Source organism: Pectinophora gossypiella, chromosome 10 (assembly GCF_024362695.1).
Source record: "Pectinophora gossypiella chromosome 10, ilPecGoss1.1, whole genome shotgun sequence".
In the NCBI taxonomy this organism is placed as follows: Eukaryota; Metazoa; Arthropoda; class Insecta; order Lepidoptera; family Gelechiidae; genus Pectinophora; species Pectinophora gossypiella.
In genome coordinates, this window is record NC_065413.1 from 12,451,449 (window position 1) to 12,471,389 (window position 19,941).

At 39.1% G+C, this 19,941-nt stretch overlaps 1 protein-coding gene across 1 annotated transcript in view; it reads left to right on the plus strand.

Moving 5' to 3' along the window:
* Nucleotides 1-19,941, plus strand: part of LOC126370101 (progestin and adipoQ receptor family member 4) — an 84,698-nt gene that overhangs the window by 42,952 nt on the left and 21,805 nt on the right. The window lies entirely within an intron of this gene.

Here is a 19,941-nt window from a genome sequence, read left to right on the forward strand (position 1 = left end):
TATTTAACACAGTCAAATATCCAATAAGTAATAATCCTTATTGGAAAAATAGTATTAAACTGACGTTCTTACTAAGCGAAAGTATAGTAAGTAAATATAATAAAATACATAAGTACGTAATTTTTGATTTAGCTAAAACAATAAATTCAGTCGGCAAACATTTACGCATGAATATGCAAATAGAATATTTCCGCAAGAATTTCAATGTAATAAATGAATGTTTCAACGTTGCGACGTGCTACTTTCAGTAGTCGACGTCCATCTCAATTCTCCGCCAGATGTAGCTTAAATGCAACGTTTCAGATATTCCAAATGAAAAATAAAATAAAAATATAAAACAAAAACTTCAGATTGTCATTGTTATGTAAAACTTTAAAATACGCTGACATAATACGGGTCACCGGCTATTCTGACGCGCAAATGAAATGAAATTTATTGTAGTAAATGTGGCCGACCTCGCCAGCGTGGTTGACGATTTTCCTCAATCCGCGCTTATCGTTATCGACTCACTAGGGTCGATTAATTCTTTCAAATATTTTTCCTCTCACACGACGCCCTGAGCCGAGGTTCATGCCCAACTGGGCACCCTCAGGCCTGTTGTTTTAAACGTTGTACCGGGTAAGAGCCTTCAGCGCTCCCCATTTGTCCGGCCAAGTAGTTAATGCCATCTGCGGCAAATCTACAATAAGTCACGTCAAAAACGAAAGTGGTCATACATAGTACCTACACCATACCATCTACCGTCAGGTATTAGAGATATCATATATTACATAAGATCACGCCTATTTCTCATTCGGAAGGCAGAGATCACAGCATTATACCATTGAGCAACACGGATCTCGGCGATTATACTAAGCAACGATCCTGACTCACCAATTTCGCTTCTTCCCCTCTCATTAAAGTCATGCATGCTCGCCGGTTTACTCATATTATCTCAGGATTTTCACCAAACAATCCAGATTTCACAAGGTTTTGCATCGGTATTGTTTCTAAAGCCAAGTTCAGCTTTGTGAGATAAAACAATAGGTATTTACGTTATACTCGCCAAGGTTACAAGTCGAGTTTTGTGATATAACTGAAGCATATGATACAATGAAAATGCGAAGGCACTAAACTTAAACTTTTAACAGAATTGTGCACACGTTTTCATATCATATAAATTGAACGATTCATAGCCTACCTCTTACATTGGTCTAACGGAAAGCTCGGTGAGGTGCGAGTACTTAGTTCATCTTGCGATGTAAGTATGTACTGTACTTCTGCCGTAAGCTAATCCGTTGAATCTAAGAATCTGCCCAATCCACTAATCTGTCGAATTCCAAATGCCAAATGCCCGGTAACAAAATGTGAGCCGATTCTTTGTCTATCAGTGTATTTCTATCTATTCGAATAAGTAGGTTCTTACCATTGAGTAGTCATTTCTCCTTCAAACTTACTTTCTGCTTATTTTTTGTTCGCTGTTTTTTGTACAAATCGTATGGGAACTATAGATGCTCCACATATCCTAGCCTAGTTGGCACTGACTTTACAAAGTCTGTAAACAAACTTCCAGTGTGGAAATAAACAACTAACTCGTTCGGACTATCCTATGTGAGGAAGTAACTCAGTTAGAAATGTTCTTGCACTATCGCGCCCGTCGGTCGATTGTTTTTGCAAAGTTAGACCGCATACGGTCTGCGAGCTAATAAAATGGATATTGGGAAATGATTATTAGAGAATTATCTAATAATGACAAGAGGTACGCTCAACTACACTTACACAATGAAAACTACAGATTGAAAATGGTGGTCTGACATGTAAGGGCGCCCTATGCAGTTGTATAGACGCAAGTTATATACGTACAGTCATGAGCAATATCATGTACCCACTTTAGAACCCTGTCACACTATCATATTTGTCATTTAATGAGACTTACGGTTTAATTTGTTAAAAAAGTTAATGTGACATGTTTTCAAAGTGTATTATTAGTAATCGTGACTGTTCACACGGTTGCGCAACCAACAAGGCGCCCGGTATCAACTGCATACATTTTATTGAGTGCAGTGGTGGCGCCATCCTAGTGCTATGGAAGGTACGTTGACCTCAATCAACCCTGACACCAGGGTTGATGAGGCTGGTATTCCACCTCACAACCCACACGATAAGAAGCCATCCTAGTGAGGTATGGGCTGTAACTCAAACTTCAAATCCCAACAGTGTTATTACGAAGACTAAAGATAAGGTTTAGAGTATGAATCCACGCCACGAAAGAAGTCGACGGATTTTGATGCAACTAATTGACAAACCATAATAATTCTTTGCAGAATCTGCGACAGTAGCGCCGCCGCCGCAGGACTTTTTTAGTGACACGGACTATATTTTAAACCTATCTTTTAGTGATATTTTTTTAATAACACAAATCTTTGTATCGGAATCGGGTCTTAGGCTCAGGGAGAAAACAGGTGACTCCCGCTCCGGCTCGTTCCTGGTCCAAAGGCTGACCATTGCCATTCAGCGCGGTAATGCGGCTAGTGTTGTGGGCACCTTTGCTCCGGGAACAGTGAGGGGCGGGTTATTTAATGACTAGTTTTTATGCTTGTATTTGTGACGTATTGTAATCTTAATTTATTTTTTGTGTGTAAGCTCTAACTCAAATCAAATACAACAATATTATTATTAAAATGTTTATTCTTAAATATGAGATTCAGCAATATTTCGAAATATCCTCAATACGGGACGGTCCGTGTTATCTGCCAATAGGCAGCCAATCATCGGCTATACGACAGTGTCCCTGGCTCCACGGCCACTGTAGTTTATGTCGCACTATCCAGAGATTTACTGCGCTGATACGGATCTGGCTCGTGGCTACGCTGTTTGAAAACTGACAACTTACAAACACTGAGTGTGTCGACGGGAACTTCACTGCTATAAAGTATAGCTTAGAGCTGTAAACCTCTAAAAGTGTTTAAAGGTATCGTCTACAGGTATCTCTATACGTTAAGGTCTACCGGAAAACAAGTTAGAAGGTATGAACTGTCAAATTGTCGCCGTCCTTGCGTATAGACTAGGTTTCTTCTTTTGGAAAATTCTCAGTCATTACTAACACTCAAGGCTTTTATGCTAACAGCTGTATAATTTAATGAATATTTATTTTAAAAAAAGAGGTCGTTGAATAGTCCATCACTTGACCCATTTCCCAAATCAAACATTTGCGTAGCTTGCATAAAGACGAAAAATACGCCTTTCTTGTTATTCTTGGCTTAATGGCTTCGGAATTAGTCGGCGGAGGGAGGCAGTAGAGGTTCTTGTTATTGAGGGGCATTGAGAGCGGCCCTCCAAGTGATTCGGTGCCACCCTCTAGTGGAGAGGCCACTTCTCGTTTGTGCATTTGTAAATCAAAGTTCGAGCGTGGTTGAATGTGGACACATTCACGCCGGACAGCCGTGCGGGTAAGATCCGCTACAACAAAAAGGAACGCATTTTAATACAATACAATACAAATACACTTTACTGCACCAAAATAAAAAGAAATAATAAAAAATGATGATATAATACTAAATGTCAGAGAAATAAACTGGTCAGTATTTTTATTCTTATTTGTTTTTGTAATGGAAAGATTTTATCTCCGGAACGAAAACACTTTACGTAAGACAGGACCCATGTATCGAGATATATTCGGCGCTGGTTTTCCTGTATGCAGTGTCACATGATGCGAGATAACATCCGAGTAAATTAAATCTTTCTGTATCGCGAGCGAACTCTTCGGGGACCGATACAATGTCATGGTTAACGCTGTCCCTCATGTCATTCTCGCGGTTATATAGTTTTACGACTGCTGACTGCAGATGAAATAACATGCGCAAAACTATGAGATATATTTAACTTCAACACTTGAAGAACATTATCATATTCGATTGTATGTTTTATTAGACACAAATTAAAAATACATAAACTTTAAACGCGGTAAGAACCCGTTATTATGTGTGTTAATTACATAAACAAATACATTTCATTCAACTACAATTGTAACAACACACACAATATTATAAACAATTTAAAAATAATAATTTATAAGTAAAAAGTGTCCTCCATGGGTGAGAGGTGGCCAGTATTCTGGACACTTTGTCTCGATGTCACCACATCTCACATCATACTGGCCACGTTGATCGTCTTAATGAACCTCGAGAAGTTAACAACGTAGAATTTCCATTCGAAGTTTCAAAATTGATTTTCAGTTAGATGTCTCCAAGTTCGAGGGCGCGAGGTGAGGTTTTAACTTTTCTCCAGTCAATCACAATGTATGTTGGCTGTAAAACTACAGCAGTATGGCAAGGTTGTTGGCTATGGAAGCTCAATTTCCATCAAAAAAGGCACAATGTGATCGATATCGCTAGGAAGGGCAATCAAGACACCATTATAGTTGGGCACACAATCCGCAAGCCACGGCGAAGATTGTGACGTCATAGCTGTCACGTCACATAAGCAAGTCACTCGTGAAATTGTTCCCAAAAATTATAAAGCGTTTTACGACTTTGTGGATGCTTTCAGATAAATAATATCCCGCCTCCGTCCGGCTATTACATTTACAGCTACGTTTTACTTAAATAAAACAAACAAAGCGTATTTTTGTGGCGAGGCTCAAATACTCCAGTTTTATCCAGATTTATAAATGCGTAACTATGATTGATGATGCTGAATGGAACAATAGAATTGACCAGCCGAAACAGGGCCTTATTTAGCTTTTGGCCTAGATTTATCATTTAGTCGACGTTTGGATTCAGCTCTTAGGTTTTCAATTCTAATTTTTATGGCTATATAACCAAAAGCAATGTAACATTGTCAGTGGAGGGGCGAAGTCTCTATCACAAGTATTTTAATAACTTAAAAGAGACTTCAACCGCTATGTGTTAATTATTTTGGTAAATAAAGCATTTTTCATTTTTTCATTTTCAATTAGGTTTACTTTAGTTGGAATGCATATAATTATCTATAGTCAAAAAGTCACACATTATTGCGCGTATTAACGCCATGAAAAATGTATCAAATAAAAGTAACAACTCTGAACTTCGTGAACTAAAAACAGATGAAACTAATTATATTCTTATCGCAGAAATGTTCGGACCAAGCAGACTGGCTTATCCCGGATTAGACATCTGAAAACTCGCCATACTTAAGACCGTATTACACTACCCGATCCATCGGGGGTAGGTATAAAATGTGTTAAGAAATCGTGGCCTCGCCCACCGGTGAGATAACACTGCCATCCCGACACATCGGGCCCGATTGATAGTGTACTGTAATAAGGCCTTTAACCCGACAAGCTTGTTGTATTAACATATAATATTTAGAAATCCCAAATTATACGCGATTCGTTAGAGAAAATTACACTTAATTTTTATTCAGAATGATTTAAAGATTTGAAGTCGGTTAAAAAAAAAGATAGATCGTAATAGATCCTTACCTCACAGACGAATCATATAATCCAATAGTTATTACAATTTTAATTATTTACTTGAACAGGAAATTATAGCTTAGTACAGATTTATGTATTTTAAGAACCCTTCGACCTATCGTCAGGCGAACCAATATTAGAATGGCGATCTTTTTGGGTCTGGCTGACTGATAGGCAGACGACGACCATTATACCTTACTAGTTACTACTTACACAGCCTTAACACATTAACTGAGCCCTGGGTATTTGCAGTATTCATCAAACCTTGTTAGAATACCAAAAAAGACATTAGAATACCAATCCAACAAGTAATTTGGTGAAACAGAGCTTATTTATAATTTAAAACGCTATAAAGGCAAAAATGGTTTAAAGAAGCTTGATGTATCAACTTTTTAAAAAGTATATAAGTATGTCGACAATTCGGAAATGGCGCCATTTTTCCTATCGGGGAATTATAGGCAGTAAGTATGTCTATAGATTCATGCCATAAAATATAAAAGAAAATAAACTTTTACGGTTGATAGTTGTTTTACGTAGTGGTGGCTTTGCGGCACACGCTGAAAGATACACCCTTGGTACGAGAAAAATAACGCTCAATTTATAGGTTTATTGAATGGCGGGTTTTATTCTGTATATTTCTTAATTTTATAGATAAACTTTTCTGAATTATGCGTAGGGGGCCGTGCGAATGACCTTTTCTTTATCAGCCTTTATATAACTTAATTTTGATACCTAATACTTACCTTCATTTTCAGGTTTTTGTTGAAGGCAGTGTAAATACTTTTATTTTTACGTTATTAATTTATTTTTTTAGATATAGGGCCTGTGTTGGCGCGCACACTTATGCACTAAAATATATCCTGTGCATCTGACTGTTTCTGTTTCATTAATGCAAAATGTGTCTTAGAAACAATTTACTGCCAAGAGATTCGTAATCTGTTATTACCTTAACTTAACGGCCTCTGTGGTCCATTGGTTGAGCTTTCGGCTCACGATCCGGAGGACCCGGGTTCGAATCCTGGTGAGGACATATCACAAAAATCACTTTGTGAACTCTAGTTTGGTTAGGATATTACAGGCTGATCACCTGATTATCCCTAAATGATCTGTGCTTCGGAATGCACGTTAAGCTGTTGGTCCCGGTTACTACTTACTGATGTAAGTACGTAGTCGTACATGAGCCATGTCAGGGGCCTTTTGCGGCTCAATAATAATCCTGACACCAGGGTTGATGAGGTTGGTAATCCACCTCATAACCCACACGATAAGAAGAGATCGACTTAATTAGTGTTGAAATGTATCAAATATAATAAAATAATAAAAACCTATTATACCTAAACTGCCGCTAACAATCCTAAGTAAAGCCTTGCCTAACGATTCATAGCCCAAGTAAATATTGACTCTACTAAAAGATACAACCTTCTAATTGTTAACTGGCTACAAGCCTAATTGCTAACCTTTGAGACGCAATTACAATCGGTTCCGAAGCTTTGAGTCAAGACTAAAAAGAAATCAAATAGACTATGTAAATGGGATCTGCAAACTACTTATTTTTTTTCTTTATTTTAGTGCAGACCGTCACATACTTCACACTTAAGGCCCTTGAAACTTACTTACGCAACCATATTAAATTCATGACAATCGGTTGATTGAGGGGAGGCCTGTTCCCAGCAACCCACTGCTAGAATACATACTATTAAACAGAACGACAAAGGGGGTTAGAATGGCCACATCGAAGCAATCATCTTAGAAAGCAATATTGCAATTTGACATTTGTTTTGCGCACTTTATATGTGCAAATGTCAAATTGCAATAATGCTTTCCAAGATGATTGATTCGATGTGGCCACTTTAACCCCCAATTTAGTACAATTAGTGATTATGTTTCAATGAAATAACATTTTACAATCGTCTCAAATGCGCGGCATGCGCGGTAACAATTAGATCTGTCAAAGTACGAAAGCTAGTGTTGTGACGTTTATGAGCATAGTGAGGTATCAGTCGACATTAGATCGAACGAATCTTTTCTATCTAACGATATATTGGGCGTTTATATAAACGAGTAACTCAGTAACTTGTTACTACTGTCTACTGTAATGTAGGTAGTATTAAGTTAATTATTAATATAAGTAATAGAGGGTAAGCTTGTATGTGTCATCCCCAGTCTCTCAATATACGTGTAATAGTACGGCCGTGGTTTTATTCAAGAGCTCCTGTAGGATCGCCCGCCCATTATTCCAAGACTTTCTATTGGCGACGATTCGGACTATTACCGCGCGTGTGTGTTTAAAATACATTCTAGTATTGTGCGTTACGATCGTTGTGCGGGTTGAGTTATAATAAAGACGATTAAGTACCTAACGGGCTTCATTCAAGATGGCCGTGGGTCGCATCGGACCGTTTGACCTCACAAAGGACAATTGGGACACATACGTAGATCGTTTGGACCAATTCTTTATCGCGAATGACGTCAAAAGTGAAGTAAAAGTGGCAACCTTAATAACGGTAATTGGAAATGAAGCCTATGAACTAATGGTAAACTTGTGTACACCAGCAAAACCATCGACTAAAACGTATGCAGAATTAGTGACGTTGATGAAAAATCATTTAAATCCAAAACCGAGTGTACTTGCGGAACGGTTTAAATTCAGAAGACGGGTGCAAAAGCAGGGCGAAAGTATCGCGACGTTCGTATCGGAGCTCAAAAGGTTAAGTAAAGATTGTGCATTTACGGCGGATAGTTTAAAAGAAAATTTGAGGGACCAATTTGTGTGCGGGTTAGTGAACGATGACATTCGGCAGAAGTTGTTCACCGAAGACGACAGCATAACGTATGACAGGGCGTACAAGCTGGCGGTAGCCATGGAAGCGGCCGAGGCGAACGCGTCATTGGTGGAGGACTGTACTCGAGGAAATAGTGGCTGTAGTACACCCGCCACCACAGTGCCCGTACATCGAGTCGGATACGCCGGAGGGACCGGCGGCGGGCAGCGAGCGGCGAGCGGCGGCGGCGGCAGGGGGAACCGGTCAGCCGCGCGAGCAGGCACGCGCGGCTCACATGATTCACCATCACCACAGTCGGGCGGCCGTGGCCCGAGCGGTATGAGCGGAACAGGCAGTGGCAAGAATCGACGGTCGGGCTATACGACGGCCAATAATAACAACAGTATGGAATGTAAAGTATGCGGAGGCAAACACATGGCGGATACATGCAAATTTAAATATTATGTTTGTCGGGTTTGCACCCGAGAAGGGCATTTAAAGAGGATGTGCCCGAAGTTATGGAAAAATAACTCCATGCATAATATGCAGGAACAAGAACACGACTTCCAAGTACGTACGGAGGACAGTGACAGCGACGAGGTAATTGTAAACATTAATCGTTTATCGATAGGACAGTGTAAACCGATAGTTATCGCACTCAATGTTCAAGGACATAAAATAGAAATGGAGTGTGATACAGGTAGCGCAATCTCGTGTATTAATTATCAACTGTATATAGAAAAGTTTTCTAATTTACGAATGGAGCCATGTCACCTAGTATTGAAGTATTATACCGGCGAGTTAGTACGCCCAGTAGGTATAATAAAGCCAGTCGTTGAGTATAATAATACCAAAAAAATATTAGATTTATATATTATTGAAAACGGAAATACAGTATTATTAGGTCGACAGTGGTTAGCAGAATTGAATATATCGGTTTCAGCATTGTTATATAGTGCGCAAAAAACCACCCAAGTAAGCGAAGTGAAGTTTAACTGGCCGGAATTTAGTTCCAGATATTATGAGGTGTTCGCCGAGGGGCTCGGGCGGTTCACCGGCGGCGCCGTAAGCATACATGTTCGTGACGGCGCGCGGCCCGTGTTCCTGCGCGCGCGCCCGCTGGCGTATGCACTGCGCGAGCCGGTGGAGCGCGCGCTGGACCAGCTGGTGCGCGACGACATCCTCACACCCGTCGACCGCTCCGACTGGGCCACGCCTATCGTGCCGGTAGTCAAGAAGGACGGCTCTATACGGGTCTGCGCTGATTTCAAGCTCACGCTGAACAAGGTACTAGAAGTCGACCGTTATCCGTTGCCTAAAGTAGAAGATTTACTGGCTCGTTTACATGGGGGAGAGAGGTTCAGTAAGATTGACTTGTCGCAAGCGTACGCGCAGTTTGAGCTGGATGATACTAGGAAATATGCGGTAATTAATACACATAAAGGTTTATTTATGTACAAGCGATTGGTATACGGGCTATCGTCTAGCCCAGGGATTTTTCAACGCTGCTTAGAGCAATTATTCGCGGATTTGCCTCACGTCGGAGTATTTTTAGATGACATCATTATAACGGGGGTCGATACGTCGCAACACTTAGACAATCTACATAAAGTTTTTGAACGCTTGAAGTCCAATGGCCTCAGAGTTAAAAAGGAGAAATGTTCGTTCTTCGCCGAATCCATTGAATACTTAGGCCATGTTATAAGTAAAAAGGGGGTGCACACGTGTCCGGGGAAGGTACAGGCGATTGTTAGGACTCCGGCACCTAAAAATGTAACGGAATTGAGGGCGTTTATAGGCATGGTAATGTATTACGGAAGGTTTATCAAAAATGTAAGCACTATTCTTACGCCTTTATATCGTTTACTGCGAACGGGACAAAAATACGATTGGGACAGTAAGTGCCAGGTGGCTTTCGAGAGAGTGAAGCAGGCGTTGAGCACTAGTGAGGTATTAGTACACTACTCACCGGAGCTGCCGCTGGTACTAACGACCGACGCCAGCGCCACGGGGGTCGGCGCGGTCATCTCGCACCTCACACCAGACGGAGAGCGCCCCATCGCTTACGCATCGCGAACGCTCACGGTCGCAGAACGGTCGTATGCACAGATTGACAGGGAGGCTTTATCAATAATTTATGGCGTAAGGAAGTTTCACCAATACCTGTATGGAAGGAAGTTTCTATTGAGAACTGACCACAAACCCCTAACTTACATTTTTGGTGACAAGGTAGGTATTCCCGTAATGGCGGCATCAAGGTTACAGAGGTGGGCGGTATTACTTTCAGGCTATACATATGATATAGAATACGTAGCTTCAGCCAAAAACTGTGCCGATGCACTGTCGAGACTACCGCAACCGACTCAGAAGAACGCAGGTACAGACGAGATTACTTACCTTAATTTTGTGGAAAAATTCTTGCCGGTAACGAATAACGATGTCCGTGCTGCCACTGCTCGAGATCAGGCATTGAGTAGAGTAATGGTGTACATACAGTCAGGCTGGCCGTTACATTGTGCCGAGGCGACCATGCAACCCTACTTTAATAGACGTCGTGAACTATATGTTGAAAGAGGCTGCATTATGTGGGGCTACAGAATTGTAATACCATCGTCGTTGCGTGACACAATTTTAAAACAATTACATGCAAGCCATATGGGAATTGTCAAGACAAAGTCTCTGGCCCGTAGTTTTGTGTGGTGGCCTGGCATAGACTCGGACATTGAAGCGACGTGCGCGCAGTGCCATACGTGCGCGCTGGAGGCGCCCGCGCCGCCGAGCGCCGCGCCTCAATCGTGGCCCTACATAACCCAGCCATGGAGCAGACTTCACATAGATTTCCTAGGCCCATTTCATGGGAAAATGTTCTTTGTAATTATTGATGCTAGTACAAAATGGATAGAAATATTTGAAATGATTAAAACGAATGCAGGAACGGTTATTAAGGTTATGAGATCATTATTTGCGCGATTTGGTTTACCAACGGAAGTAGTTTCAGATCAGGGACCACCGTTCACAAGCACAGAATTCGGGGAATTTTTTGCATTAAACGGTATTAAACAATCGTTCGCCCCGATTTATCATCCAGCTTCAAACGGAGCCGCGGAAAATGCCGTAAAGCTGTGTAAACGAGCCATTAAAAAGGCAATGAGAGAGGAAGCCGATGTAGACACCGCTTTACAGACGTACTTACTAGCTTACAGAAACAGTATACATAGCACTACTGGGGAAAGTCCGGCAATGCTATTGCAGCGCAGGCCGTTACGGACGCGTTTGGACATGTTACGTGGGGAGCGTGCTCGCCTCGACCAAGTGGAGGAGGCGCAGCGCCGACAGATGGCCAGCTCTGGCACCACACCCGCTAAGCGCTCCGCCGGAGACATGGTGTGGACTAGGAATTACGGGAACGGGGAAAAGTGGCTGAAAGGCACAATAATTAATAATGAGGGATCGCGTAGATATATAGTAAATAGTGATGACGGTCGACTACTAACTAGACACGTAGACCAGATCAGGAGCAGACCACGCCGATCCACTTTAATGTATCCTAGTACACCAACAAGTCCAGTTAAGGGTAGTGAGGATGTCCTTGAACATCGGTCACCGGTGAGGTCGGAGGAGGAGAGGAGTGATGGAACTGAGAGAGGAGTAGGGGTAAGTCAGGAGACGTCAGTGCGGTGTGAAGTTGAAAAAAATAGTAATTTCTCAGCCACTCAAGCGTCACCTCCGCCTTCGCCGGTACCGAAGGTACGGACGCCGTTGAACCGCCCCGTAAGGGTTCGCAAACCGCCAGTGAGGTATGGGTTTGAAGAAATAGATTAACTTAATGTTATGATTTGATGTAAGTAATTAATAGGGTAAATATTTAATTTGATAAAATCTTGTTGTTCTCTGTTATTCTAGATTAAGTTTATTATTTTGCCTCAATTGTTTCTAATTAAGTGGGGAGGTGTAATGTAGGTAGTATTAAGTTAATTATTAATATAAGTAATAGAGGGTAAGCTTGTATGTGTCATCCCCAGTCTCTCAATATACGTGTAATAGTACGGCCGTGGTTTTATTCAAGAGCTCCTGTAGGATCGCCCGCCCATTATTCCAAGACTTTCTATCTACAAAACTACTCATTTAATTACTACAGGTTAGGAGAAACATTTGAATTATTTCCTAATTACATCCCGTATCACAGCTCTAACATTCTCCTAAAGAACTGTAACTAAAACATTGCAGGTACACAATTCAAGTCACGATCACTTTTTAATTACTTTCAAATGACTATCCGTAATTAAATTGTAAAGAACTGTGTGCTACGAACGGGGATCGAATTAGAAACTGCAGCTGGAATATAAAATAAACATTAGAGCGTACAAGGTAAGGTACATGTCGAGATAACATGTAGCAGTAGATGTACAGGCTGTTAGTGAAAACGTAACAAATACTTAGACCATGGTTCTGAGTTAATATCAAATGGAAATTTTTAATTAAAAAAAAAAGATTTTTTAAATTATTTTCAATTCTATACTTTTGCGATGGAAAATTCCACTTGATATTAACTCAGAATAATGAACTGAATCATCCCTCTGAGCATTCGTAACACCCCGTACAAGTGCATACAAGTAGTCATACAAGCAGTTATGGGTGTTAGTGACACCGTAACATTACTGAGGTGGATGATTCACACCACGATTCTGAGTTGATATCAAATGGAATTTCCTGGCGGAAAATTCGTGATTTTTTTTAACTATTTTCAGTTCCAAAATTCCATTTGATATTAACTCAGAATAATGAGCTGAATCATCCCTTTCAGAATTCGTTACGATGTCACTAACACCCTGTATGAATAATGGAAGACAGTATTACTACGGGAGATCAGCAGAGCTATTCCTGACGTAGGACGACGGTCGAAATCCTCCCGACAGTATATAACCACCCCACAGGGTAACTGTATCAACACAGATTTACTTTTAGGAACATTATTCAATAATGTTAAACCCTGTTTTCGTAGCAGAATACCATACAAACCTATATAAAGCAATATAGAAATAAGTATATTAGTAAATTGAAATGGAAGAACAAAAGACTTCAACGAGGTACTTTCCCATGTTGTCTTTACAAATTCAATTTTCTGAATAATACGAGGTAAAACGATAGAAATGTGTAGTAACAGGTACATGGATTGGAGTAACTAATGTACTACATACCAATATGTATGTGTATGTATGTATGTGTACGCAGGAGTATGGCTTTGTAATAGACTACTCTGGGTGCCTTCCCACTTGAGTCAGACAGAGTACTGCGGGGCGGAAGGCAAGAGGGAAACCACTGCCCTATTTTTCCCTAAAAAAGTAGCATGGAAAATGCTGCACCGACAAGAGCGTGGCTCTTAAATTGTTGATGATGTGACCAATATGTAACATTGTGATTTTCATAATAAAGAAATGTGAGGTGGCTCTGCCCAGCACAAAACAGATCAAAAGTTTATATAGGTGTATGTATATCATTGTCTTATAGTAAAACGCTTGTAAGCGCCTAAATTATGTTCTCAACAGACACGCTAGTTTCAATCCAGATAAAAAAAAACTGCAGCTTCAGTTTTTACTTAGAATCACAGTTTTGAGGTTTTGTTGAAGAAAATCACAATCAAAAAGGCGCTTACCAGGTTTTCACTATCTAAAAGGCGACGATTGAAATGCCTACTTATTATGTTTGTTAAGTTTTGTTAAACCAATTTCCTCTGAAAATTGGGGTTTTCAGATACAAAACTAGCACTTACACATGTTAGCGAAGGAACTTCCATTAGTTACAGCGAATAGGTGTTCAAATTAAGTGGTCAAATTGTGGGGTTGCCATCCTTTGAAAGAGCCATCCGGGGCACAGGCTCTCTGCCCGCAATAAATAAATTATTCCCCCTCTTGCACCGCACACGTAAGAGCAAAAAGTAGACGAACATAAATAGGTTGTTGTAGGTGTAAGTGTAGGTATACTTTCTACACGAGTTAACTTCAAGAAAATAGGCCAAAGGATTCTACTGGTTATTCAACAAAAACAATTAAAAAAGTGCTTGGCGTAACTAGGGCAATTTGTACTAATTGGTTATACAGTGCTTAATAGAAATGTGTTAAAAGAAAAGCTAAGGATCTGATCTAATTATTCGTAAATATAATATAAAAGTATATTATGTATAATCTGTGCAGACGTGTTGGTAACTTAATATCTACATTGGTGCTAATTCCTGTAGACACCATTTAATTTTATTATAAGTTAGAAGTAAGTATCTGTCATTTTCTTATCCGCCGAAAAGGAAAGGGACGGATTATTGACAGCTGTTAATTTTAAAATGAATGAGTGTATGAATGTAAAATGAATGAGTGAATGAATGTGTATGAATGAGAAGCTGCAGTAGTTTTAGGCGGATGAGACGTTCGTTATGTAAAAATTGACGATTCAAAGTGTAACTATGTTACCTACTGAATAAAGATATTTTTTGAATTTGAATATAACCCGGGCGAATCAAATAGGTATCTCGCTGGTATGCAACCCATTTGATGAGTGCTGTCAACTTAATTCTGTTGGGTTAATGGCTAATCTGAAATTTGTTCTTAAAATAGTATGTTCTCGATTAGACGTCACTTTCTTTTTCGGCGGGTTAGCAAATGACATGTATAACTTAAAATAAATTTAGATAGATGTTGTCTACAGGAATTAGCACCACTGTAAACATACGAAAATGTATTCACCTACAGTTACTAATTGTCGCGATAAATCAAATCAAATCAAATATACTTTACTGCACAGAACTAAAATTTCAACAATCAGACAAAACACATGAATACAGTACAATTTGGGCGGCCTTATTGCTCTAGAGCAATTTCTTCCAGGCAACCAACAAAAGGAAACAAACATTTACAACTTGGATGCGGTATGGTGCAACAAAACAAAAAATAAAAATAAAATGATAAATAAATAAATACCTAAAAGTAAAACTATAAAGTTAATATAATAAATACTCTATACTATACGTACATATATTAATAAATACTAAATAGGTAATTACGTAAGTACCTTAAAAGTGTGTATATGTCTTTAGGTTACCATCGCAGGTACGTACCTAACAAAGTTCGTTCAATACTTAGAATTAGAATAGAATAGAAATTGTTTATTTTAAGTTAGGAAAGTAAATACCCGAAAACATTAGATTGAGGTTGCCTGGCAGAAATTGCTGCTTTGCAATAAGGCCGCCTATTGTGCTTATTTTTATTCGTATGTTTATGTCCTTTGTATATGTCGATGTGCAATAAAGTATTATTGATTGATTGATTGAAAGTAGTATACTTAAACGGAAAGAGAAAATAGAATATATTTTCGATTTAATTTTTTTTTGTTAGTTTCCCTAAGCCACAGCACTCAATATGTGCTATGAAAATCAAAATCCTGTAGCATAAAAGGAAATCTGTCCTGTCCGGGGTAATCTCGACAACCGCTGAATGAATTTGCATGCGGTTTTTTTTAATTATCATGATCGAAGGGTTTAATGTAAGTACCTAATACAAAAAAATGCACATACATAATTATATCTTTCACTCATCGACTTGTAAAATAATTATTTTAATTGCAATCAAGATGGGAAGAACCACAAGTCGTGAAAAACTATCTCCAGTTGCATTTGATAATGAAGTTTTTAATTTTAAATGGCTATTCCAAACCTATCAGATGTGCATCTGATCACTGTATATTTTACGTTTATTATATAAGTATTGTTTAAAATTTGACAAGAGTAATCTGGTTATATATCCCGTTACTTCGGGCCGAACGTTTCCTGAATACATAAAACATCGGAGGGTCAACACATTATGCCTTTAGATTTATTCATATGTAGAAAGGTGAGATAACAGCTACCGCAAACTATCGGCAGACTTAGATAAAACAGATCAAAGAGGCTAAAACTAGACCCAACTAGAGATAAAAGAATCTCTAATGGTAAATAATGCGATGGAATAATGGAGAGAGGAAATAACAAAAGGCATATCCACATTATCCAGGGTGCACAAAGGTAGCCAGGAATGTTCGAGATTCATTCAATGTATTCTTAGCTTGTAAAGGCTAAAGAAAAGGAAACTTCATACCTTACAAAGAAGCTATAATTGGCTTGTCGGGTTTGAACTAATGGACGCTTATACATAGTTATCTGTTAGTGACTCGATCCGGCTTCGCCTGAGTACTGTTCTATAGTTAACAACCGAGTGAGAGCCCTCAGCGCTCTCCATTTGTCCAAACAAGTAGTTAATTCCATCTGAGGTAAATCTACAATATGTCACGCTAAAAAAACAATGGTATGTGCATTTTTTTGTTTAATGTACCTAATTAAACCCTTCGATCATGTCAATTAAAAAAACCGCATGCAACAAAAACGCAGATTTGTCCATGTCTGATGTGTCTGACCATGCTATTAAAATTTAGAGATAATACTGAATATTTATGTAAATATTTTCAGAAATTACTCGATCTACATAATTTCCTATCTTTTTGAGAGCAACTTTTTAGCCACGAGTGCGATTTACGCATCATGGTTGAAACCGTCGCGGAAACTTTGCACTTTTATTTAAAAAAAACTATGTTAAAAGTTTGAGTGTCGCGGTCGCTATGCCCGTAACATGCAGCTTCAACGATCCGTTTTTAAATATCTTGCTAAAGTGCTACATACATACATACATAAACTCACGCCCGTAATCCCAAATGGGGTGGGCAGAGCCACAAGTAATCAAAGACAACTTGCAGCCACTGTTGATACGAAGCCCCAAACGAAGCGAACGTACGAAGCGGAGGTTGTTGCTAAAGTGCTCCTTCTGAATATAACGTTTTATGTTATAATAAAACCTAAGTTATAACTACAGAGGTACGGTCTATTTTATATAGGTTTGGTATAATATACAGGCATATTTTTATAAAATTCACGTCCGATGTTTTGTTACCTAACTGGAAATCGAACTCAGCATCATTTGTGGACATACTAAACTAGCAGGCTGCCAATGGAATAGATAGAATCGATAGAAAACTTGTCCGATATTTGCAGCTAATCTATCAACGGTATCTGAGGGTCTACCTATGTGGTAATGGTTTCTATACCTATCTACAATTGGGTCGTGTACTAAAAAACATTTGAAAACAGATTTCGGATTCATGTCACTAGCAACACGTACAAACCAATAATTTCGTAGGCGTACTGTGAAAACCTCGCAAATACAAGAAATCGAATAGATATTAGTTTTGTTTGCTATGTGGTTTGAAAACTTGTAGTGCCATCTATGGCAACGTGTGAGAAGCTCGTGAAATAAAAAGGCAATTACGATCTTATTGATTGATATTGATAATAAATGATAAAAAATGGTTGCTTACTAAAAAAAATCCCACGGGTTTCCTTGTCCTGTAAAGTTTGGTTACACTTACAAGATTTTCACAATACGGTGACGATTTTCGACGTGACTTTGAGCTGACACCGCTTACAGCCCAGTCTGGGCCGTCCTTTGAAGCCTTAAGCCCAGATTACCGCAGCGCCCGTTCACCGGACAAATGTCTTGTGCTAAGTCTACTTACGTCGACATACCATTCTGACTTATAAACTGCGGTTTTGCAGTTCAATTTTAGATAAACTTTAGACGGAATATGTTTTTGTGCTACCAAAATCCAGCAATAACTTTGCAGACGGTGTAAATAATTAAATTACCTATGCAAGTACGACGACAGAACATTTAATATACCTGCTCGCTTTGGTCACTACAGTACCCAGGACCAATCGTCTGTTGCTACACCTTGGACACGGTAGCGTTATATCTGTTTCCGCGATGCAGGGACGACAAACGCCCGAAGATGCGGTGCATCAATAGTTTAGCTAATGCGCCGTGTAGCGACCCGGTAGAATTAATATTGCTGAATAGTAATAACCTTAACGTACAGGGTTGCACAACAAATTGCGGCCACACTTGGCTTTGAAGTGCTAATATAGAGTAATGTATGCAATGATGACATGTTACTAGAAATCGCCCATAGAGATAGAGGATCCATCGCATTGGAGACAACATGATCCCTGAGAGAACGTACGTTTTTCTACCCATCATCCAACAGAAAGTTAAATTTAAAAGATGTACGGGGCTTAAATCTATCTAGTAGCATTATATCAATGGCTTTGATACCCGCTTGAACAAAACAACAATAAATCACAACTTAATTCTAAATTCAAATTCTGATACACGATTAAAATTGATGTAGATAGAAATCAGCATTTTGTATTTGGAAATGCGATGTTAGCCGAGAATCACTGTACCACTGGTGGCTGTAATAAATCAGGCACAGAATAAAAGAAGTCTGTAAGACGTGTCACGTCGCCATGCCGAGTCAGTACCTAGTACCTAATGTAGCAGCTCGTTGGCGTCTCTTGTTCGCGTCGCAAGTAGGACGCATTTAGCGGAGTGGCGAGCAGCACATGTATCATGAACACGGGATTCTTCTCTATTTGACAAAATTCTGAGAGCTTACCATGCTTGCAAAGTTACACAAGTTACAAGTTAGTTTTGGTAGATTTGGTTTGAAATGTAACTGCAACTAAAGACGTAAGTAAACACTACTATGTTTCTGTTGTGTCATTTAAAAAACAAAGGTACAGGAAATGGCAATGGTAAACCCGCAATAGTTCGTCTCGATACTTACCAGATCAACGTAACGTCAAAAACAAATTAATTAGGTCTACTAATGTCATATTATGCAAGTAAAATACACAACTTGCGTCTCACTCGTATCCTAAGTATTCATTGTTGCTATAGTGGTTTTTAATATTACGAAAAATCATTAATATTACTAAACAAAACCATGAGGAGAGGTTTCAACAAACAAAATTGATATAACAACTTCCAATATTTGTTAAAACATCGAAGTAAGCATACGTAAGTAATTGCTTGTCAGCAGATAATGACTGGTTTTGTATGTTTGTTCATTTATGCGTTACTAAAAAAATTGGAGAGCAGGTCATTAAAAACATATTTATCACTCGCGTGGCCCATCGGCTGCCAATCTCATTAATGGCTAAGTATAGGTGTGTTCTTGCCAAAGGTTTTATACCAAACAAAATAGGTCAACTGAAACTTTTCACTTTTTATGCAAGTGGAGTCAATTAGGGATTTGAAAGCTTGCCATGTCTCTGTCCTATTGTTTTAAGCAAAAAAATTGAACTCCATAAATCCAGCTCTACTTCCAAATCATCTTGACATCTATTAACCGCAATTTCACAAGAGAACTGCCCCAATATATCCATTATCAATTGCCAAATAGAAATGTTTTTTAATGATTACACTATAATTCGGTACGATTAGTAAGTATAATTTAGAAAATGTCCTACTTATTTAACATTATTCATTAAACATTATATTTTTTTACAATTCCCAAGTAAAAACTCAGTAATAAAATCCTTTCAAAACTTGTTACTTAGTCATAGATATGTTAAGCCGTTGGTCCCGGTTACTACTTACTGATTTGTGTACGTAGCCGTTACATGAGTCATGTCAGGAGTCTTTGGCGGCTCAATAATAACCCTGACCGCAGGGTTGATTAGGTTGGGGTAATCCACCTCACAACCCACACGATAGAAGAAGAAGAAGACAGATATGTTCATAAAAAAGAGTGGTGTACCTACTTACTTGAATACTTTGAAATTTATAAACAGCAAATTATCGATCCACTTTCAGTCCAATCTACACGTTATCA